Source organism: Pogoniulus pusillus, chromosome 5, assembly GCF_015220805.1.
Source record: "Pogoniulus pusillus isolate bPogPus1 chromosome 5, bPogPus1.pri, whole genome shotgun sequence".
In the NCBI taxonomy this organism is placed as follows: domain Eukaryota; kingdom Metazoa; phylum Chordata; class Aves; order Piciformes; family Lybiidae; genus Pogoniulus; species Pogoniulus pusillus.
In genome coordinates, this window is record NC_087268.1 from 39,669,626 (window position 1) to 39,694,958 (window position 25,333).

At 41.8% G+C, this 25,333-nt stretch overlaps 1 long non-coding RNA gene across 1 annotated transcript; it reads right to left on the bottom strand.

Annotated features, from left to right (window-relative positions):
• Nucleotides 1-1,346: 1,346 nt before the first annotated feature.
• LOC135175558 (uncharacterized) lies at nucleotides 1,347-25,318 on the bottom strand. Its single transcript, XR_010302392.1, has 2 exons — nucleotides 24,961-25,318; nucleotides 1,347-1,508 (listed from the first exon to the last, which is right to left on the bottom strand). It is a non-coding gene; the product is annotated as an uncharacterized LOC135175558 (long non-coding RNA).
• Nucleotides 25,319-25,333: the final 15 nt, after the last annotated feature.

A 25,333-nucleotide genomic window follows, 5' to 3' on the forward strand; every position in this document is an offset into this window, starting at 1 on the left:
TGTCTTGTTCAGCAAGACTCTGAGGGAAGTAGCCATCACCATTGTTTTCCTTTCACAGCCTATGATCTAGTTCTTCTCACCAAAACATTCTACTCTGCTTCAAACTAGCACACCCAGCCTTGTCCAATCAACTAGAAGCCCTGTCTGATCAACAATTCATATTATTATCTTAGAATCTTGCTTTTAAATCAAATTATCTGAATAACATTGCATGGACATGAGCTCAGTTAAAGCAAAACAATGTATTTCCTTGGATTTATCACTGTGATGCTATTTAAACTCCCCTGAGGACATTATCTCAATGAAGAATGCTCCCTTCCGTGCTAGTTTTGTATTTCAGAGAGAAAAAAAATATATAGTTTGGATTTTTATTTGATGATTCCAGATTTCCAAGGCAAATAATATTTTATTGGTATGGATTAGAGTTTTATTCGTTTGTATATCTATTTTTAATGTCTGCTTTAGTAATTCATCCAATAGCTTCTGTGTATTTCTTTAAATGAGGAGTAGTTGATTGGCCAGGGCTGGGTGATGGGTTGGACTGGATGATCTTAGAGGTCTCTTCCAACCTGGTTGATTCTTTGATTCTATGATTTGATTCTTTGATTCTAACTTTTCCCCCAGTGTGTGTCATTTTCCATTTGCTGCTACAAGCACTGCCATGCTGGTGCAATTTCTAAAACTGAGGATGAGATCTAGTCTAAAACTAAAATATAAACACTAATTCAGTGCAAAATACAGAGTTCTCACTGTTCCCTTAGCTCTCTTCTCTACACACAGGCAATATTTCTTCTTTTCCTTGCTGAGCACAATTTAATACACTTCAATTTAAAAAAAATCCACAACTAAGTACTTTATAAATGGGGATCAAGGACACTACAAAAGCCTGTGTTCCTGGGGCTGGTTGTAGCAGAATCATAGAATCAACCAGGTTGGAAGAGACCTCCAAGATCATCCAGTCCAACCTAGCACCCAGCCCTATCCAGTCAACTAGACCATGGCACTAAGTGCCTCAGCCAGGCTTTTCTTGAACACCTCTAGGGACGGTGCCTCCACCACCTCCCTGGGCAGCCCATTCCAATGCCAATCACTGTCTCTGGGAAGAACTTCCTCCTAACATCCAGCCTGTACTTTCCCCAGCACAATCACCACCCACGACCAAGAAATCTTTCCTAGTGTGAAGATGATCTTCTCTACCTGTACTTCTCTGCTATTTTGGGCTCTTCCTCACCCAGGAAGTGGGATGGTGCTGTTTTCTGATCAGCTGACACAATGGAGAGGGTGTTTTTTCCACTGAGCTTCCAGGACAGACTTGACTGGGGTGTTAAACCAGAGAAATGAGCACCAACATTTCATGCCATTTTAATTTTTGAAGTAAATCACACGATGCCTGAATGTTGAAGCTTCCAGGGGATCTTTCCATGCTGCCTTCAGCCTGCACAGACCAGCCTGAGTTTCATGCCTCCATGCACTCGGGTGGCTTGGTGGCTCATCTCCAGCAAATGCACCTGCAGCCAGAGGAAATGAGACAGCAAGTGGGAATTAATTGGGAGAGGAAGAACTGGAAGGTCTTATTTGAAGGGGTGTGTAAACCACAACATTAATCTTTTCTATCATTACACATTCACGAAGGAGCTCTTGCCACAGACTCCTCCGGAGGCAAAGGCAACCATCTGCCCTGGGTGACTGGAGTTCAGAGACTTCCTACCTGTCCATATCCTGATCTGGCAGTTGTGCTGAAGGTTGTGTTAAGACCATTTTTGGCACTTAAGAAGTAATGGTGGAATGCTATATCAGCTCAAGTTCATTGTTTTATCCCTGCTGTAAACTGAGTTAGCAAGCTTTTCAAGTAGGAGAAAAATAAACCACTAAAGTCAATAAACTCCTTTGTACATGAGACACACGTTCACTGCAACATTTGTTCCTTAAGTACATATTTGTTGGAGTGTATGTAATAGTAAATATATATTTAGGACATGAGTCACATTACAGTGATGACAAAAAGAAAGTATTATTACAAATATTGCTTAAATTCACAAATACTAGACAGGGTAGTACTGGTGATTAATTTTTGTATGTAAATATATATTGAGAAGAAAGTATTTTCAGTCATTTTCCTACAGCTGTAATTTCACAGTTCAGAGTGGTTAATCCTTCCATATCAGCATGGTTGGGGTTGCAGTACCAAATTATTTGAATATATTATCCAGTCAGTGTGAGTGAGAACTGATATTTTCATATATACAGGAGAAGCAGTTTGCAAGGTGCATTGAACATCAGTGATCTTGCTGGGAGCATCTGCATTTTGGGGCCAAAAATTAAGCATTCTTTTTCCCCTAGGCTGTATTTCAATGTCACATAGAACACAGAAATTTTACTTACTTGTGGGTAAACTGTTTTCATCTGAAGGACACTGTGAAAGACAATCGATATGGTGTCCAGGAAAAGCATTGTTTTGGGGGCTTAAGTACCTGCATTTGATGCAACACTTGAGATATGTCAGGATATTAAACAGTGAAAATGAAAGAAAAAGATAGCAAGAAAAAAAAAGGGGGGGAGCATATTAGCTCCACATGATTTATGGCCTGATTAAAAGGGTCCTGAATTCAACAGTGAGAGTTGTGTTGCATTGTTTCAGCAGGGTCTGGCTCAGATGGGTGCACCTCAAGCTTCCAAACAGCAGTCAGTACAGCAGTGAACTGGGGCAGATGGAAAGCGCCCATCACAGACTGAATGATTCAGGAAACAGATGGGTTCTGCCGCACTCCTGCTTTGTTTTGAGAGAGTGAGCAGGAGGATGCATAACTAACATTGGGTGGGAGGCTGCCCTGGCATGAAGACATTAGGGCGAGAACAAAAAAAGAGGAAGGGAGTCTGTGATTCTGTGAAGGGAGTGGTCTCAGAAGAAGGCTGGGTGGAATGTGTGGAATTAGCATGGGGTGGAACAAGGTGGGGGGAAAGAGAGGCACACTTGGAGTTACGCAATTTGACAGGTCTTAAACCTGCTACTGGTAGAGGAGGAATCCACAAAAAGCCCTGAGGAGGAGATGTGGCATGGGGGATTGACAGATAAGTTAACAGCAATGGGATGGAGCCCAGGTTCTCTGCACAGTGGAATGATGACTTTAAAAAGAGAAGGAAAGAAAGAGAAAGCGAGAGAAAGAAAAATTAGTGAGAGTTATTGATCTGTCCTTGAAGAATTCTAGTTGCCTTGTACATTGTGTCTGTAGAGTCTCTTTTTCTGCAAGTTCATGCAGTGAAAGGGTTTGCTGAGCTGCACTGCATAGCAAGGATGCCCTGTATCCTGTGTACCCTCACATTCCATGCAAGGTACAAAACAGGTACAAAAGATGTCTTCTCTCTGGAAAATAGAAATGTTATAGGACCTCCTGAGTGTGTGTGTAGGTGACACATAGCAATACCCTCCAAATAATGTGCAGGTAAGCAGCTCTTCCAGGGGAGTGCTTGCCAATAAATCTGTGCATGTGCACATATGCAAGCGCAGTGCATGCACTGTGCTGCTGGGAGGCCAGATAAAAGTGGTCAGGGTACTGGTCAGGGGAAAAAATCCACAGTTTAGAAAGTCATTTTGTCTAATCTTGGCTTCTGTCATGGAAAGTGCTTAATGAAAACCTGGACTGACCATCAAGTGGCTATTGCATAGTAATCAAAAGAATGCAGCTGCAGCCTAAGAGAATGAACCCTTACCTGATACAGGCAAAGAATAGGATGAAATCTAATAGTTCTGCATTGGAACAAATCCTGATATGATTCAAAACTCAGTTGTGTAGACTTTGAGGTGAAATTTGATGACTCACCAGTGTTTTGGTGATTACTATGAGCACTCTTAAGGAAGTTTCAAAGTTCTTTGCAAGTAAAAGGTTACTACTTCAATGTGCCTTCTCACTTCTGTGAGAGAAGCTCAAGGAAGAAAATCACTAAGTGCATCACTTCATTCAAATGGCATTGTGTAACCACCTATGTTAAGAATTTAGGGTGAGGCCTGAGAAAGACTTGATCAAGATGGAAAATTATAAATGGTGTAGGTCTTTCATCACATATTGTACTTCTTCATTTTGTCATACTGATATAGTAACAACCAAGACGATCTTCTCAGACACAGCCATAATAAAGCATTGGCCTGGATTCAAGATAAGAGTATTTTAGACTTTAAAAACAACTGAGATCCAAATGAGTAGCTGATTACTCACTACTAAATGAAGACCTTCAAGGATTTAATTAGTGAAAAAAAATCAGGTAGACTTTCACATGGGGCAGTGGTAAATGTGAAGGTGCAGTATTCTCTCTTTTCCTAGGCTATCACATTCAACAGGAAAGCTGAATTTATGAGAACCAGCAGAACAGACAGTATTGTCAAAAACCCAGGTGCTAATGTTGTCTTAGCTAGACAGCATCAATTATGATTGCTCTGTCAGCACTGTTTAGCTTTCCCAAGGATCCAGGGAATGAAGAAGATCTGAATATACTTACAAATAACAGTTCAATCAAACAAAAAATGTAAGTATGTTTGAAAAGAGCTGTAGATTTTGACCTGTCTGTTTGAGGAAATGGTTAAAGAGCAGGTGTTCCTGTCTCCTGCAATGGTTTATAGACCAGTAACCCTAACCCCTTAAATCACAGTCCACAAACTAGTATCTGGTACGATAAAAAACTGGGGTAGTCAGTCTGTTGGATCATTTCTATGCCTAGAAATATTTACTGATAGATATACTGCTTTCATAACCTAACAGTCTCTTGACCCAGCAGGGATTATTTTGTCTCTTCCACGCTGTGAGTGTGCCTGTAATTTGATGGATTGATTCCTCATTTTACCACCTCCCAAGCATGAGGGAGCTGGCTGCCCCTATTGCTCTGCCACAGTATCTTTTCACAGATACCTAGCCTTTCAATCAGCCATGCTGCTTTATGGCAAGAAAGAAGCTTAATTATAATTAACTGGACACAAAATATTGTAAGTGGAGATGTGACCTCATGTTGTGTGACAAAAGTGCCAGGGACCAGATAGCTCACCCTTCTTCCTATGTCAAGTGCTTGTTTTCTAAAGGCTTGTCTCCCTGCAGAACGTTTGTGCAATAGGTATGAGACACAATTAGGGTTTTGTAACTATTTAATACCTACCCTCTGCATGGACTTCCCTAGTCTGTAAGAAAAGCTATCTTGAGGTTAAGCATAACCAAAGATGGAACACAACTTTTGCACATGAAATGCCAATAGTGGAGTTGATGCTATCACACAGCACCTTTCTAGCATTCATTGTTTCAAGCTTTTCTTGCACATATGCAAGAAAATTGCATTTGAGAAATGCAATTTGCTTTATTGTCCGGGGTTACCTCTGCCCTACTTAGAATCATAGAATCAGTAAGGGTTGGAAGGGACCACAAGGATCAAAAAGGATCATCACAAGGCTGTTTCAACCCCCCTGCCATGGGCAGGGACACCCAACCCTACATCAGGCTGGCCAGAGCCTCATCCAGCCTGGCCTTAAGCATCTCCAGGCATGGGGCCTCATCCACCTCCCTGGGCAACCCATTCCAGGCTCTCACCACTCTCATGGGGAACAGCTTCCTCCTCATGTCCATTCTGAACCTATCCACCTCCAGCTTTGTTCCATTCCCCCTAGTCCTGATATCCTCAAAAGCCCCTCCCTACCTTTTTTGTAGGCCCCCTTCAGATACTGGAAGGCCACAAGAAGGTCACCTTGGAGCCTCCTCCAGACTCTGTACTTCACCTATGCAATTACTCATACTGAAAAAAAACCCACAACTATAAAGCATTACTACTCTTATTTTGTAATATGCTCTTCTCCCAGGTCCAGACCATCTGTACAAAGGACAGTGCAATGGTCCTGTTTTGTTTTCTTGAACTTCTTGGCTAAGCCTACTGGTGATCTTGACACAGAGCTGCCAACACAGCTAGCCAACCTAGCTTTTCTGCAGAGAGGTCACAAGCGGTCGGAGGAAGCAGGTCAGAAAGTGGCTAATTTTAAGAAACAGATGTTGCCTATATACATTCAAAATAGTTGAAAGCATACATAATGCATACAGAGAAAGCATACACACTGTGCTCAGACTTTATGTTCGTATCTCTAGCTATTCTGGAGAGTATCTGTCCTGGTGTGTCCAGCTGACACCCCTATTGCTGTTTGCTCCTTCTTCAACAGAGAGGGGGAAATCCTTCAGAAAGAATGAAGCAATTTGGATTGGATAGAATGGCAAAAAGATGAGGTATTTTTAAACAAATCCACCTACCCCAGGTGATAAAATACTGAAGAGAGAGAGGAGGCTCTGAGGTGACCTTATTGTGGCCTTCCAGTATCTGAAGGGAGCCTACAAAAAAGCTGAGGAGGGGGGTTTTAGGACATCAGGTAGTGATAGGACTTGGGGCAGTGGAGCAAAGCTGGAGATGGGTAGGTTCAGGCTCCATGTTGAGGAGGAAGTTGTTCCACATGAGAGTGGTGAGAGCTTGGAATGGGTTGCCCAGGGAGGTGGATGAGGCCCCGTGCCTGGAGATGTTTAAGGCCAGGCTGGATGAGGCTGTGGCCAGCCTGATGTAGGGTAGGGTGTCCCTGGCCATGGCAGGGGAGTTGGAACTAGATGATCCTTGTGGTCTTTTCCAACCCTGACTGATCCTATGATTCTATGATTGGAATAGAGAACAGAATTGTTCAATTACATAGAAAATGAAATACAACAAATTTGTCTAATAGTTTCCTCAATGTGTGAGCAAGATGACTCACAGTGCAGCCTTTCTCTCTACCTCTATCAAAATTAATTTCAGGGTCAAAAGCCTTTTAAATGTGGTGTCTATAAGAAAATTTAATGAAGATCTGTAAATGGATTGTCAGTCTAGCTCTTGCCATTCATTCCCTTGAACCAAAATGAGTTTGCTGCAGCTGGGGATCTGCTTCTTCCTCCTCTCCAGCTGAGCATAGATACAGCTTCCTTCTTTTTATAAAAGCATCTCTCTTAAAGTGTGAGTTTCTTTTAACTGTGTTAAAGTTCGTTTTGTTGAAGCATGCACAAACAATATGTGCAGCCATCATTTTCTTTATGACTAATTTGTGGGTGATTAAATGGCTTTGCAATATTTAATTGGCAGAGAGGTAAGCACTTTTAAATATATTATAATTGAGCTTTAAAGTTTTTTTTTTTTTGTCTAGCCTTGTAAAAACTTAGTTAACACCTTTGTTGGAGCTGACTTCATGAACACGCAAATGAAAAACATCTCCGAGTTGTTTTGTAAAGCACAGCTAATTAATACAGTGAAGTACAATTGAGTTAAATGGAAGCTCATAAATAAATATTAGAAAATTATAAGAGGAGTGACTGATATGTATGTAATTACCTGCTTGAGAGGCAGCCTGATCTGGAAGAACCAGAAGAGATTTAGGAGGCAGGAAATCCCGTGTTGTAACTCTCATTCCACCCGTGACTCCTGCTTCTGTAGGCAAGTTGCCTTGCCTTTCCTCTCTCAAATGGCACTCACTCAGTAAGAGTCACATAAGGAGGTATTAACAGAATAGACAAAACACCTGAAACACTTAAAGTGTGATTTAGGTACTTGTGGCTATTACATAAAGCATTTGTTGTCCCACATGAATAGTTTCTTGCACCATTTTCCATATCCTGTTTAGAAACAAGGAAATGGACTCTCATAACTTCTCAGTGGTTGCTCCTTGAAAAGACCTTTAAGATCACTGAGTCCAGCCATCATCAGGCTTTGCCAAACCTGGTGATAAACAATACCACTTAGCACCACATCTGTGTGTCTTTTAACACTCCCAGCAATGGTGATTCAGCCACCTCCCTCAAAAGCCCATTCCAGTGTTTCATAACCCTTTCAGTGAAGAATTTTCTTCTAATATCCAATCTGAACTCCCCTTGTTGCAACTTGAGGCCATTTCCTCTTGTCCTACAAATCTGTCTTTTGCAGATTACAAAGCAGGTTCCTATAAGGGAATTATCACAATAAGGTGTATGATCCTGGAGAGGGTGCTGCCAGAGGGCTGCTGCTTTTGTGTCTTCTGAAATCAATGTCCATAGTCAATAAAAAGGGAAAAGTCTCAGTTATTGACAAGTAATAGCCAATAATCTGATGCTGTAACTCCAACTTAATCCAAAATTTTACTCAAAAGCAATTTTTGTAGAAGGATTCCATCTCATGTTTTGTAATGTCTCACTCCTACAACAGACAGGGAAAAAGAAATCTGAAGACAGGGAAATCGAAGAGGAAGTATGCTGGAGGCTGAGTCGACACTGTGATCTTGCAGTCAGAGGGTAATCATAAAATCCTGAAATGCACACATCTGCTTCACTGAGTTTTGCTGATTCAGATCCAGATATATTTAGACAGATGGGGAGACTCCAGTCATCTCCACAGTGTTCTTCAATATTCATTCATACACCCCTGCATGTGAGGTGTCTTACAAATACAGCTGGAACACCTGTGTTTTCTCACGTTGCGTGGCAACTGCCAAATTGTAATACTGGATTGTTTATATTGTCTCCTTTAGTCACATAAGCTGTAAATCTGAAGTTACTTACCTGAGTCAGAACTAATCACCTTTCTAACCTCTCTCCTCTGGTGACTTTCAAAACCTGCCTGGATGTGTTCCTGTGCGACCTACCCTAGGTGATCCTGCCTTGGCAGTGGGCTTGGACTCAGTGACCTCTGGACATCCCTTCCAACCTCTAAAGTTCTATGATTCTGTGATTCTGTTAGGGTTTAGCATGGGTCTGGTGAGAGGACTCCTACCTGAGTTCCTTCCAGGCCATTGACACTGGTGCAAAGGCTTTAGGGCACAGGAAGAGGAGCAAAATCTGTCAGGTTCCTCACAGTACAGCTTGTAAATCCTTTCTCTTTTCAGTGTGTTTAATTCAAGGAAGACTATTCCACTCAATTAATTTAATTAATTTAGGCTGAGTCACCTCATGGACGTGCTAGACCACAGCATGTTGGCTCTTCAGGTCTTTGTACCACTGTAACATTGTTATGGTTTAACCCATTCACAAAGGAGTCTTGAATTTCCTGTTGGGGTGGATAACTGCACCTTAACAAGGCTGAGAAGCAAATAGGTTGACCTCTTTCACGGTTCTCTGTTTTGAGTCATTGCTGAGCAAAGAAACTATTGTCAAGAAAAGAAACTAAGAAAATATGTGAGCAGAACAATGGAGCAGTGCACTGTTCCAATGATGCTGAAAATGTCAGGAAATGTAGAAGATAAGTGGGCTTGGGTTTGATTTTCATCTGGGAGGAGAAATCAGAGAGGTACCAGTAAAAAGTCAGGGTTATGAAAAACATTTTGCATTTTTTGTGACAAAATTTATTTGGCCTGGGTACTTGGAGAAGAATGACTATAGCAATACTACAACTGCAGCAGGATGGAAACCAGCCAGGTCCTAGCTTTGTCTCTGGCAAGAAGCTGAAGCACTTAATACTTTTGATACTGTTCCATAAAACCAGGCAGACGAATCATGAAAGAATATTGCAGAACATAAAACATGTAAAAGCAAACTGAAGCGTAGGAAAAAACCTGTTTCCACCAGAAGACAGGTAAAGAGATTGAAAGGCTGGAGAAAGGTGACTGATCCAGTGGTAACTATTTTGAGTAGCTGACTTGGATGAGGGAAGACTATTTGGATCAGGGACATAAGATTGGAAAGCTGGAAGATTTGGATTAAATGTTAACAAAACAACCAGAATTTGCGAAACAGAGGAAGTTACCTAGCCCGGCTGGAACGCACAAGAGGGAGGACAATTGCTTTACGCTGATGCCAGCACAGAGATCTCTCTCCAACAGAAAACCCCAGAAGCAGAAAGATCAAATTTCTCCATTGGAAAAAAAATAAAAGGAGCTCTACAGATTGTAACACACAACACGAGCCAGCATAATGTCTGGCATTGGGATGGTGGTGTAAGATCTGCACAGGATTACATCACTCTGCAAGTGCTTGCCAGCGGTAGCAGGTTGCACACAGCGGGCTCAGAGGGATGACAGCAGCCCCACCAGTTCAGAGGAATGCTTTGTACAAGCTTTGATTGCACAGCATGCCAGAGGAACGAATGAGTGACTGAAGCAAGGAAGGAAAGAAGGCAGCATTGTTTGGAGAACAAGTGGGATATTTGCGCTCAGGTGTGCAAGGCGGCAAGATGCCAAAGGCCACTGGTACTCAGGAAGTCTACAGCAGTAGCAGGCTGGCGAAAGAAAAGATTCTGTTCTCCCTCCAGCTAACTGATCATCAGTATGAGAGGTGCACTACCTTAAGGGGAGTGATCTGGCAGAGACACAGGCAGGGCTATGGGATGGCTCTGGGAAATCTGAAGTCCCTCTGTGTGACAAGGACTGGAAACGCTGAAATGCTTTAGGCAGGAGACTAACAGTGTGCTTTTTGATTTTTGCTGTTCACTTCATCTCTAGGTGAATTGGGAGCTGTGCTAGTTGAAGAGAAATTTCTGTTCAGAGTCATCTTAGTATGACTGATGACAGAGTTCTGGAAAATAATGTGTTTATTTAACTCTACCCACTGAAGGTGGCTTTGCAAGCACGTGCAAAGCTGGGGGTGGATGAGAGGGTGGCATGCAGGCACCAAATCCAAAAATGGTAAAACTGCAGGGTTACCTCTACCAACAGGGAAATGCATAAAAAGCAGCCATGAGGAAGGTGCCTTTGTCAAGGTTTGTGAGGCTACAGAAACAGTGGCAGAGTCAAGACCTCAGTGTGAGACTAATCAGCCAGGGATAGGATTGCTGTGGCCTTTACAGGATCTCTGGTATATTTCTACGCTGGTATATTTCTACACAAGATGTGGCTTTTCCTGTGATTTCTTAGCATCTGACCACTCTTCAGTAAGCAGCTTCTGCACTTAAATGGGTAAATTGTACACAAAACTGAATTTTGCCAACCTTGTGTGTGAATGCATTGCAAGAAAGCCTGGAGGAGGCTTGGGGGTGACCTCATTGCTGTCTACAACTACCTGAAGGGAGGTTGTAGCCAGGTGGGGTTGTTCTCTTCTCCCAGGCAACCAGCAACAGAACAAGGGGACACAGTCTCAAGTTGTGCCAGGGGAGGTCTAGGCTGGATGTTAGGAGGAAGTTCTTCCCAGAGAGACTGATTGGCATTGGAATGGGCTGCCCAGGGAGGTGGTGGAGTCACCTGGAGGTGTTAAAAAAAATTGGCTGAGGCACTTAGTGCTATGGTTTGGTTGACTGGACAAGGCTGGGTGCTAGGTTGAACTGGATGATTTTGGAGGTGTCTTCCAACCTGCTTGATTCTATGATATTTGCCCCATTCAGGAGCTGCAGCTAGATGCACTGTGGTCACATAGAGTGGCTCTCCATCCCGTGACACTCGGTTGACCAGATTCAGTCTTCATGCATGCTGAGATGGCAACCAAGATATGCTGCAAGGCAGAGCAGAGGCTTTTACTATGCTGCCTTAACCCTCCAAAATATTTATCACACCTTTGAGTACAAAGCTCAGCTCACACTGCATTCATAGCAGTGAAATATAAGAGGCTTCCATCCAGTTCTGGAACTTTCACTTTCCAGGGAAAGCCAAGGACAAACCTTGGGAAGTGTAGTATTGTGAGAGACTGTGTAGACATAATAGATGCCACTCAGCCCATACCATGTTACCTTTCTCCAGTTCTGGACTTCTCTTTTTGGGCCTAAAGTATGTTACTAGAAGAGCCAGCTCTTCCTTTTGGTGAAGGCTGTCTTTCTGGTAACCATTACATTGCCTTGGAGGGCAGGGAAGAGCCAGGGTCTCATGACAGCATTTGAATATGCAGTAGTTGCAATATTTCAGCCAATGCTGTTTATGCCCATTTCTAGTTGTCTTAAAGTCACATGAACATGGCTCCCTTACACATCTTGACTTACTTTCTTGAATTTTGCCTTACCCCAGAAAAGTAAAACTTCAAATGCTCACTGTAAGGGCTTTCAGCTGAGACGGACAAAAAAATAACTAGAGAATATGCCAGTACTCTTCCCAAAAAGGAGAGAAGGAGAAACTTTAAGAGGTTATCCACAATAAACTGATGCCAGCCTGAGGCACTTCTATAGCTGAGCAGGCAGAACTCCACATGCCCAGCCAAGCTCTGCCACCAGCCTGCATTTGCAAAGCAGACAGGAGGACATTCACTTACCAGATGTTACTGCTTAGGAAAGCCTATCACATCAGAAACCAGTGCTGCTTTGGCAACATCTTGCAGTCATTACATAGACTATGTTATTCAGCTACAGTAGAACAAGGGAACAGAGTTTCAAGTTTTGCCAGGGGAGGTCTAGGCTGGATGTTAGGAGGAAGTTGTTGCCAGAGAGAGTGATTGGCATTGGAATGGGCTGCCCAGGGAGGTGGTGGAGGCACCGTCCCTGGAGGTGTTCAAGCAAAGCCTGGCTGAGGCACTTAGTGCCATGGTCTAGTTGACTGGCTAGGGCTGGGTCATAGGCTGGACTGGCTGATCTTGGAGGTCTCTTCCAACCTGTTTGATTCTAAGATTCTGTGACATTAGATAACTGCATGTTACCCACTAGGATCAGAACATTTCTGTTACCATTTCTTCTTAATGGAGAAAAAAGTAGTGGTAATGTTTTGAGAAGCAATACCTATAGGAAGATGATAATCTCCATTTCTTTTCTAGCACCAGAGATTTCTGCAGCTATGGGATCCTTTACTTCAGGGGAAGCCAAATGATGATGTTCAGGGTAGGAACCCAAATCACAGATAACACCTCCGGTGAGTTCATGTGCACCCTAAGAAAGGAGTCTGTGTGAAAAGTTTTTCAAAGACCTACAATTATTGAAAAAAAAAAGACTTTTTTTTTTTTTTTTTTTTGCCTGTCCACATATATATGTGGGTGTGGTCAGCCCCAGCTTCTGTCCTAGTGTTGCCTGAATCAAAACTGTTTGAGGTCTGGATGGCCTAGAGCCCTCAATACAGGAAGTACTGTGTTCAGTTCTGGGCCCCCCAGTTTGAGTACTCTGTTCAGTTCTGGGCCCCCTAGTTTAGGAGGGACATTGAGATGCTTGAGCATGTCCAGAGAAGGGCGACGAGGCTGGGGAGAGGCCTTGAGCACAGCCCTACGAGGAGAGGCTGAGGGAGCTGGGATTGGTTAGCCTGGAGAAGAGGAGGCTCAGGGGTGACCTTATTGCTGTCTACAACTACCTGAGGGGAGGTTGTGGCCAGGAGGAGGTTGCTCTCTTCTCTCAGGTGGCCAGCACCAGAACAAGAGGACACAGCCTCAAGCTATGCCAGGGGAGATTTAGGCTGGAGGTGAGGAGAAAGTTCTTCACTGAGAGAGTCATTGGACACTGGAATGGGCTGCCCGGGGAGGTGGTGGAGTCGCCGTCCCTGGAGCTGTTCAAGGCAAGGTTGGACGTGGCACTTGGTGCCATGGTCTAGCCTTGAGCTCTGTGGCAAAGGATTGGACTTGATGATCTCTGAGGTCTCTTCCAACCTTGGTGATCCTGTGATACTGTGACATGAACCTGATGGAGCAGAATCTAGAGGAATGCCACAAAAATGATCAGGGGGCTGGAGCACCTCTGCTACAAAGACAGGCTGAGGGAGCTTGTCACCTATAGGCAAGATAGGGCTCAAATGGCTGATTAATTTTTTTTTTGCAGATATAGTATTAAGTGAAGTCTGATTATGCTAGCAATTCTAATACATGTTCATTGTATGGTGCAAACATATCCCATCAATATCCTCATCAAAGTTCTAGTTTTACACTTTGGTCCTCCCTTCAGAATGTAGCTTGAGAGAGACCCTTAAGAGAAGTACTCTAGGGAGAGAAGTTAGGTATCTAAAAGATGCATATCCATATCTATACTAGTTGCATTATGCATCCTTTGGCACTGATGGTTAGAAAGAGACATCCCTAGAGAGCAATTTGTCTCAATCAAAAGTAAATGGCTAAACTGTCCTCTGGAGATACTTACTGTTCTTTATTGACATAGCAGGCTTTAGGCAACTATTTAGGTGGTGATGTGCCTCAACTTCAATGTCTACATTTTTTGAGAACAGAACTGAGCCATTTAAGGCATTTAGGCCTTTGCCACATGTGATTCTCACACAAAATCTTTGGCAGAATCCCAGAGCTACTGGAAATTTGCAGTTTCCTCAAGACAGCCACACTATACCTCTCCAGGACTCAGTGCAGACCTAAACAACCTGGTGCTGGCTCTGCCATACACCCCTCTGCTGCTGCTCCAGCCAGAATGGTCTCTGGCTGTGCTGCTCAGGTTATGCTGATGAAGCATGACAGGGGCATTGTGCCAGCTCTTTGCTACCTGAAAAGTAGTCTTATGATAATAATCACAGGTATAAAGGGCTTTGTCACCCATGTATGTGAAGACAGCTCATATAGGCTGTGGTAAAAGCCAGTATCAGAAGTTCAGATTTTGCAGTATCCAACCACTACAGTAGGCTTTTCCTTAACATTTTTTCACCAGTATATCACCTCTGGCAGAGCCTTGTGCCTCTTCCATGGAGTGCTACAGACCAAATCAACTTTTCCAGACTACAGCTCATACAACTGTTGCTACACCTGGAACTAATTGGAAGTACAGCTTTTCTTTAAAGAAGCTCAGCTTACAGAAGACTGCAGGGCTGGAGATGACTAGAAATGACGTGACATGATGGCAGCTGGTGTCAGGGAGAGCTGATGGTAACCACACTGTTCCAAGGCAGTGGTGCTCACACCCAGCTAAGGGAGCTGACCATCAAGTTTCATCAGCACCTCTGGCTTCTGGAACACAATACTTTTTGAAGTGGAAAGGGACAATCACATTTGTCTAGGATATCTCCTTAGTAAATCAGAATCATGAGCTCTTTTCAGTCTAAACTGATACACACTTGTGGGCAAGGGAGTAGTTAATTTTTGAAGCAGAGGTGTGACACAGGGCAGTACTTTTTCACAGGCCTGATCCCAAACAAAATTATCTTTTTAAACATTTTTTAGTGTTTTTTTTTTTACTGTTTGGTGAATTTGCTTTTTTTAAGGTTACAGTTATAGGTGTTATAACCATCTACCTTGGTTCACTGCAGTTTTCTATTACCTAGTGTGAAACACTTTAAAAAATGGATTAAATTCAGATTTCAAGTTCATTTTAACAGCAAGTAAAACATTTGGCTTGCAAAACTTGCCTTTCAGTGTGAACGTGTTTCCGTGAGCAGCTTCCAGGAAACTCTTAGGTTACAATTACAAGAAGTAAAAACTGCAGAAGCAGAATTGTTAACTGGAAGTCAGAATTTCCTTTACCCCATTCCTTTTATGCTTAGTCCTAACTGGCTACCTTAAACGCTTTCATTCGTTTCTTTTTCTGTTACATTGTTTTAGTATTTGCCTGATCGATTTTCTTTCTGATTCTAACCTCTCACTGTTTGCTCCTTGATCTGATTCTTTTACCTTAATACTGGATTATCTTCTTAGAGCAGCATTTTCTAACAACCCTCCCAGGTTAGGGGCACTTGTCTTTGTTTTTATTGAGATATGTCCAAATCATAAAGCAGGTTAAAGATATTTCACTGCATTTTTCCAGGCTCTCTAATTACAAGGTCAGTAACCCAAAGGAGAATGTAAGCAGGAAAGTCTGTGATAAGAACAATAAAAATGGTGTTCACCCTGAGGAACAGAACTGAAGCAGACTGCACAAACTCAAGGAAGAAAAAGAAAGAAGGTAATGGGTGGGTTCAGTTGGAAGAAAGACATGGGGATTTTTCTTAAAATATTAATTTAGACAGTGAGAAACCATGAGCAAAGTGAACTGGAGTGTAATGGAAAACTTGAAGAAAGAAATGGAAACATGATTTAATAAGGCTCAGCAAACAATGAACCTAGGGATGCTACTGCAAGACAGATGGTATCCCAAACAGATCTGTGCTCTGCAAACTCAGATGACCCCTTTTATTTAAGTTAAGATGCAAACAGACAACCCTGAGAAAGTGAGGAAGTGCTGGACTGAAATGCTGGCTGAGTGAGCCACAGGGACAGAGGACAGTTTGTTTGATCCCATCCCTCTGTTATTTGAAAATAGATCTGAAAGATGACAAAGTTGAGCAACCTTGCTGAGAAATGGAAACAAAATTTGCATCAGAAGAAAAAACAAGGCCTTATGTTTACTTCTTATATATGCAAAATATGTAAAATAGAAATAGATTTGTTTACATGTTTCCTTGTATAGAAAATATGTATTGCAGACAACTTGTCACTACTGCAGCCACTGGAATGTGCCAGTAAATCTGTAGCTCTGCATCTCCTTACAGCTGCTTTTATGTCTGGAGTATAAGCCATGTTAGCTTTTGAAGGATTTACCAGTTTAGAGTACAGCTGTGGAATGTTTAGGAGAGAAACTAAGGACAGCATGGCTCCAAAACAGATCTATGTTTGGCTACTTCATCTTTTGACACGAGACTTTTCTACAGAGGAGAGACTTCCAGTGGAAGAGACAGCCTTCTAGGGATCCTGTGCAATTACTTCCTCACTCTATACCACAGGTTTTGAAGGCTTTTTTTTTCCTGTGATTTGTTCCCCCTTGTTTAATAGAAGAGAGAAGATAATATGTAGCTAAATGAATGGATGTGATATGTGTAATTAAAAAACATAAAAAAAAAATCCATCAGACACACTTTTTTCCCCATACTTAAAAAAGCATGTTAGTCACATTGCTTAATAAGCTTCTGTCTACAACTACCTGAAAGGGCATTGTAGCCAGGTGGGGGGTGGCCTCTTCTCCCAGGTAACCAGCAATAGAACAAGGGGACACAGTCTCAAGTTGTGCCAGGGTAGGTATAGGCTGGATACTAGGAAGAAGTTCTTCACAGAGAGAGTGATTTCCCATTGGAATGGGCTGCCCAGGGAGGTGGTGGAGGCACTGTCCCTGGGGGTCTTCAAGAAAAGACTGGATGGGGCACTTAGTGCCATGGTCTAGTTGACTGGTTAGGGCTGGGTGCTAGGTTGGACTGGATGATCTTGGAGATCTCTTCCAACCTGGTTGATTCTATGATTCTTACAGGTAATACCACACAGAGCAAGGTAGGGGTAGTTTGCAAATAGTAACACAATCCTTTTATGGACAACTTCATTTGTACATGCAATTAAAATTAATCACGGGGACTGCTTCGTAGTTTTTGAACCAGAAGATCAAGAAAATCTAGGAAATCAAGCCTAAAATGACTTTTCCTTCCTCCTTGCAAAGGAAGGCTGACAAATGCTCATGAGTTTCTGTTCATCATGTTTCATAGGAAAATAGGAAACAGTAGGCATCTTGAGCTGGCCTGTATTGATTCATGCACAGGGATCCTTCCTCCAAGACAGTTGTGCTTAACAGCTGAGCAAATTCCAACTGCTCTTCAAAGAAATACTGTTTTTTTTTCCTAAGTCACATTGGTCATTGATCACATTTGAAATATTTTGGATAATCATCTGAATTATTATCTTGAAAGGAGATGTTGCATGGCACCAGCTTACAAATTCCAAAGTCTGCTGTATAGCTGGGGACTGATTATGAAATATTTATCTTTATATATTGGAAAGATGTCTGATTGTTTCCCTTTTATTCTGTACTAGTCACAATTTCAGCATCCTCTCTTATGTTTTTCTTATTTACACCACATCCACAAATTCACTCTTGCAGCTGTTCCTCATGTGATTATTTCTAGTAGTTTCATTGTGGTTACCCATGTGAATAAGGCTTATTGTTGTGGTATACCATCACAGGCTGCAAATATGCAAAAATTATAAAGGAACAGGAAACTTTCAAACCCTTTCAGTAATTTCTTTTGTTGTTGGGTTTTTTTTTTTGGAAAAACTTTTTTTTTTTTTTTTTTAAGATTGCCCTGCAGCTATTTAAAAATTGCTTCCACAAATTTACTTGAAATAAGTCAACCACAGGACAGCACATAGTTTCAAAATCTGCCAAACCTTTAGCCAGTAAAACCTGCCAATTATGCAGTTACACATATTAGGTGCATGTTGTATAAAATACAGGTATAAAATACATACAATATTGTATGTATTGCTTTATGACAGTATATGATACTTATTTGTGACAGTATAACTGCAATGATTATTACAAATGACAACCAAAGGAATTGGCAAGGAAGAAAGCACAGGAAATGAAGTCTAGTATTTTGGAGTATATATATTTATACTGGAGAAACAAGTTCCTAAATACACCACTGTAATGGATACTGGGAAAGCATGCACTAAACAAAAAAATTCTGGTTTTCTTTTCTGCTGAACAGCATAGGGTGAAAACTGTTCCCTGGTGCCAGCAAAGATCTCTGCTGCATCAGTTACTCTGCCATGGAGATAAAAACTATGAGCTTTTGGACTCACATACAGTGTAAACAATCACTGCTTGATGGCTTTGCTGAATACAGCTCACATCCTATTACTTATTTCTCAGCTCGTGTCTTGGAACTGTATCTAAACTAATCTCAGTACAAGGGATACTTAACCAAATTCTTTGTGTATGAAGATGTTACCTACTCAGAATGAGAGAAATATGAGTGATGCCAATTTACAGGAATAAGCAGGCAAGTCAACAGGATTTATGACTGAAAATCCTTCATTATTTTGAACTACCGTGTCTGCAACAGACCTTGTCAGTACTTTTATGTGTGAGAAGGATATCAGTCATCTTCTTCATGCTGCTCCTAGTTAAAAGCAGGTGGAGAGTCACAAATATGAGCACTGCAAGAAATGTATTGCTGGTTTGTGTAGTAAAGGATGCAGTCTTATAACAATAAATATAGTAGCTGAACACTGAATCATTCTGCAGTGTTAATGGAAACATCTTTGACAACATCAAGAAAGACTGATTACAGATAAGAAATCCAGGCATCAGCATATGGTCTGGCTTAGCTGGAAATCTCCATTACTCCTGAAGAGAAAAATCCTCTTCTACAACAACCCCTATGCTGACAATAAAACGAAGGATGCATCCCTTGGTATGCACTTAAGCAGCTGCTGGTGGTCATGACATGAGTGAGGCATTTCTTGAAACTACTCTTGAAGAGCAGTTCAGTGAAAGCTGTGAAAAAAACCCCAAATATTTTAAATTCTAAATTAATTTTAAAATCTAAGTTAATTGTGCAAAACAGTATGCATCCATATTTACTTTTCTTGAATGCAGCCTTCATTACCTTAGTTTAACTTCATTACCTTAGTTTAACACAAATTATATGAAGCAAATTTATACAAACCTAAAGAATCTAAAACAAAGAGTAGCTGCTCAGTTCTGCATCAATCTTCTGTCAGATTAAAAATCACATATTCCTTGTATTCCACTGAAAACAGAAGAAAATTATGTGGAATTCTCTTTGCATTACATGACTAACTCCTCAAAAGATGTTACTAATACTCACGGGCAAGTTCTTACAACTAGAACTGAAGCTATCCCAGAAGGCTGAACTAAACGGATTATTCAAGTGATAAGATGAAAGAAGTGTCATAATTCCTTATGAATCAGTGGAAAAGGCAGGAAGTGAATTATGGTATATCCTCCTGAACTTGCATAGGAATTTAATATTTACAGAGAACTGGAGTTACCCTAGTTGGAGTTTATCCAGGTAACACTTTTAAGGAAACCACAGATATATTTATGTCATGCATCAGTGCAGAGAAAGATTTAGTTGCTTATTATCAATCCAGCAACATCTCCTCTTAACAAGGGAAACAGAGTTGCAAAAAGGAGCTTTCAGAATTGTGCCTGAATAGGTAGAAGGATCACAAGAGCATTTACTTGGTCCTTTCCTAAAGTTTCTATTAGCAAGGTTGCAATAGCTCCAAGTGCAGGGTGCTGCACTTTGGCCACAGCAACCCCATGCAGAGATACAAGCTGGGGTCGGAGTGGCTGGAGAGCAGCCAGACAGAGAGGGATCTGGGGGTGCTGATTGATACCTGCCTGAACATGAGCCAGCAGTGTGCCCAGGTGGCCAAGAGAGCCAGTGGCATCCTGGCCTGCATCAGCAATGGTGTGGTCAGCAGGAGCAGGGAGGTCATTCTGCCCCTGTACTCTGCACTGGTTAGATCACACCTTGAGTACTGTGTTCAGTTCTGGGCCCCCCAGTTTAGGAGGGACATTGAGATGCTGGAGCTTGTCCAGAGAAGGGCGACGAGGCTGGAGAGAGGCCTTGAGCACAGCCCTACGAGGAGAGGCTGAGGGAGCTGGGATTGGTTAGCCTGGAGAAGAGGAGGCTCAGGGGTGACCTTGTTGCTGTCTACAACTACCTGAGGGGAGGTTGTAGCCAGGAGGAGGTTGCTCTCTTCTCTCAGGTGGCCAGCACCAAAACAAGAGGACACAGCCTCGAGCTACACCAGGGGAAATTTAGGCTGGAGGTGAGGAGAAAGTTCTTCACTGAGAGAGTCATTGGACACTGGAATGGGCTGCCCGGGGAGGTGGTGGAGTCGCCGTCCCTGGAGCTGTTCAAGGCAGGATTGGACGTGGCACTTGGTGCCATGGTCTAGCCTTGAGCTCTGTGGTAAAGGGTTGGACTTGATGATCTGTGAGGTCTCTTCCAACCTTGGTGATACTGTGATACTGTAATAATTAAGCCCAAAACACAGAATTACACTGAAACTGATTACATCATTCTGTGAAGCAGTTAATGCATGTAGTTCTATGAACAAGAATATGCTGGAAGTTAGTGAGAAACTTCCACTAAAGCTTTGTGCCCTTTGTGCGTAAGTTATACCCACATTTACAGGTAAGGAATCAACCAGAATATTTCTTACATCTCCTTTTATGAGCAGTAAAGACAAATATATATCAATTATACATATGTATGTGTATATATATATGAATATACTTCTATATGTATATATGCACATACATATATGTGTACACATATAGAAGTAATACATATATACTCGCTGTGCCTGGGGCAGTTCAAGGCAAGGTTGGACATGGCACTTGGTGCCATGGTCTAGCCTTGAGCTCTGTGGTAAAGGGTTGGACTTGATGATCTGTGAGGTCTCTTCCAACCCTGATGATACTGTGATACTGTGATACTTCTATATGTGTGTATATATACACACACATACATATAACTCTCTCTCTATGTATACATACTGTAACATAATGTTACTAATGTAATCAAGGGAAACAACATCAAACTAATTTATGGTGTATCTGCTCAGTGAAAAACACATTTTCTCTACCTTACAGTGAATAGCTTAGCTTGTTTGAGAGATGTGAATTTAAGATGAATACAAAACTTGGTAGACCTAGGGGTACCACCTCCTAGAAAGCAATGTTATCTTAAGAATGCATATATGGATTTCATGGGGTATGTCACTCTTGTATAACCACAGTTATTTGTACATGGTTGTCCTTTTTGGTAGATAAACTTTGGCACACTGTTGTAGTCCATTTGGGGAAGAAGATCTAAAAGCTGCTATTCAGAAATATCTGTATGCACTGCTTGTATAATGTTTGGAAGCTCTATCTGGGAAACAGTCAGTCTTAGCCAGATGCAGAAAAACCACTCCATTATTCCTTTCAGGCATTGGGAGGATTTCAAAAAGGTGCTCAAATGAACCTATTCCAGAACATCTCTTGAACAGGTTAATACATCTAAAGATGCTAAAAAAGCCATCCATCAGCAGCATTAATTTTTACAAGTATACAGAACCAGTAGCTCATTTTAAATTAAAATAGTGATGCTATAAAACTATCTTTTTATGCTTCTGCATTTTAGAGTCAAAAAAAAAAGGAAAGAAAAAAGGAAAAAGGATAGATAGAATCTTCTCTTGATAGACAGTACAGTCTGAACTTCTTTATTATCTGTAGACCCTCCAAGACTGCCTGCATGTCTTATGATTAGCAAGTACTTTCTCATTTCCTCTTTAACCACTAACTCAAATCATAAGATTTGTCATGATTTGGTGGCCATTAACTTTCTAGCACTTTGCTTTTCCCTAAATGAACAGATTTGCTGGCCAGAAAGGCTAAAATAATAATGTAGCCTCTATAGCAAAAAAAGGCAAGAAATCTTGTAACTGTGAACTTTGCTTTGAACCTGTCATTTGCAAGAAATCTTCTAACTGTGAACTTTGCTTTGAGCCTGTAATTTGCAAGAAATCTTGTAACTGTGAACTTTGCTTTGAGCCTGTAATTTGAGGGATGGCTTAGGGCATAGGATTTAGAACAGGTATCAAATCTTAATTTATAATTTGGGAGATAGAATTTGTTGGGTCCTTAAGGGTATTATACCAAACAAGTCTTCTTGTGGCTAAAAGGTTCTTGTGTTTATTATAAATGAATATAATTTCACTTGCCTGTACTGGCTCTCACTGTAATCTTACTTGACAGATTAAGAGACTTTTAATATTTGAAATTTCATCCCTTGCAAGTCCTGGTATGTTATATACCAAGTATAAGCTTTTGTAGCAGATAAACAGATGCTTTATTCAGTGTCTCAATGCAAGGCAAATTTTCCTGGCTTTTCCAGTTTGTCAGTTATTTGTGTTAAAATGCAATACCATTACGGGAACACAAACCCTATGAGGAGAGGCTGAGGGAGCTGGGGTTGTTTAGCCTAGAGAAGAGGAGGCTCAGGGCAGACCTCATTGCTGTCTACAACTACCTGAAGGGAGGCTGGAGCCAGGTGGGGGTTGGTCTCTTCTCTCAGGCAACCAGCAACAGAACAAGGGGACACAGTCCCAAGTTGTGCTGGGGGAAGTACAGGCTGGATGTTAGGAGGAAGTTGTTGCCAGAGAGAGTGATTGGCATTGGAATGGGCTGCCCAGGGAGGTGGTAGAGTTGCCATCCCTGAAGGTGCTAAAAAAACCCTGGCTGAGGCACTTAGTGCCATGGTCTGGTTAATTGGACAGGGCTGGGTGCTAGGACAGACTGGATGATCTTGGAAGTCTCTTTCAACCTGGTTGATCTGTGATTTTAATTCCTACATGCGATTCTTATGTTTCACTTTCATGATTTTGCCAAAGGTTCTCACCATGTTATTTTAGCTCAAATAATTTTTTGCTTTACATTTCTAATGGGTGCCACGTCAGTGTCTTTCCTTCATTTCTGGAACAAATGTAGAGAGGTTCATTATAACCTTGAATGATTCAGAATCTCCTAAAATTCCAGGACATGACTTAGCTGGTTCTGAAAGTTTAAATGTTTTGTATTCAGCATTGTTACTGAAAATCGTGCATTTCAAAGTAGCAGGGAAACCATGCTACTGTCAATGTTTTGGTTTTGTGGTTTTTTTTCCCTTGATCTGGACATTTTAGAAAACATATTTCCCTTGTCCTTTAGGCAACAAGCCAAGACTTTTCATTCATGTATTTAGAGACCATTATTCATTCCCATTGTTTCACAACTGCTAACGTAGCATTTCTGCATGCCAGCATCCATATCTTTCCTTTCATTTTATACAAAATATTAACTATCACTTTCATTTTCTTTCTTCAGCTGAACGTGTTCAGCTGAAAAGAAACGCTGATGATCATGGTGACGTTATCCTTGTGGTCCCTTCCAACCCTGACTGATTCTATGATTCTATGATCATTCAGGTATCCTGTAGAATCCTCCTAAATAAACCAGCATTTACCTGTTTAATGTATTTTTGAAATGTATCTCCAGTGATACAGGCATCATTCAGAGTTTTCTTCAGACTTTTAACACTTTTACAGCAAAGCTGCATGTCACATGAGGAATATTTAAATGTAGCAAGTATATTAAGATATGTTTATATGTAATATATGTATAAATATAGCAAATATAGTTAAAATATAGTTAAATGACACCATGTTAAATTGAAGCAACCATAAAATAATCTTTTTTTTTTTGGTCTGAACTGTCTGAATTCAAAGCACCTGAGTGCTCTGAAAATAACATATGATTTTATTTTAGAAAATTGTTATCTATTATTTATGTAAAAATCTGGGGCATCTTGTAGAGGTTTCTGATCTAGATGTTCTACAGATCACAGTAAAAAAAAACAAAAGTAAAGAGGGTGATCCTAAGATAGCTCATTCTAGTTACTCAAGTGTTTATCTGTTCATCTAGTTCTGTATTCAGGTAATCTGTCCCATCAGTCTAAACACTGACTCATAAACACATCGGGTCTCAGATATGCAAAATCAGGAACTCTAGTTTAATGAGCCTCCCTCTTTGCATTCTGCCTTTCTTAAAGAAGGTATAAACGAATATGAACATAAAGTGTAACAGTCGTCCTGTTAAAAAGCCACAGCTCGTGCATTTGAATAAATGAGCCTTTGATACTGGTCTGCCAACTATTTCCAGCAAGATCCTTCATCAACAAAAACTCCGTTGATATAAGCTACAGATGTGTGCACTTCAACTTTTTATCCTTCATCTTTCTTAAAGAACCGCCTGAGTTATTTGGAATCTTATTAGTTACAGATGTATCTGTGAGGCATCCAGAAAAGTAGGCCCTTTCTCTGGCAGGAATTTTTTGAGTATGTAGCCCCAGATACCATCATTTTGTGACCTTTTTCCACTCAAAAGCTCCTCTCTCTTCTCTACAGCACTCAGTTTCTCCCTTCACCAGTCGTAAATGCTATATGCAGTGCAAAAAAAAGTGTTTAGAAATAAAGCTGTCCAAGATAAAGGCATGCAAGCCCTAGTACTCGCAAACAACCCAGGCATTTAAATGTAGCCACAAGGTATGCCTCCATACTTTCTAACAATGCAAACCACTCTCAAAGGGATTTCAGTGATTAAAATAACGGTGGCACAGTGGCACGCAACTGAGCGTGTGCGTTAACTTCACCTACAAAGAGGAAACTCTACCAAGTGAAGCCTCAAAACCGAAGCTTCATTGATACTTAAGCGCTGCTGACAGCAAACATCCTTGTTCCCAAGTGCTGACGCCTGTCGTTCCAGCACCAATTCCACAACTTTATTTTCTAGCTACATGGCGTGCTTGAGTAGACCTCCTACAGACGCATGTGCACCTACAGGTACAGACGGAAGCACGAACACAAGACGCTAGAGTCGAATCCAGATAGGCAGGGTAGGGCCCAGCCTCTTCGAGCACCGCACTGCAGCCCGCGCCCCCTACGGCAGTTTATCCCCGGCCCTCGGAGGAATCCACCGTCGCTCTTGGCCACACCTTACCACCGACACCAGAGCTGCCCTCCTGGCCATACCCGTGGGAACCCCGGAAGATCACGACCACCCGCCACCTCAGCGCGCAAAGTTGCTCGCAGTCCCGACGAGGACCCTGCTACGACCGCAATCACTGCCCGCAACCCGCCCCGCTGAGGGCGGGACCTGCCCGGCAAGGGCGGGAACTTCCGGCTTCAGCGGACCCCACCCCTCACCTTGGCCC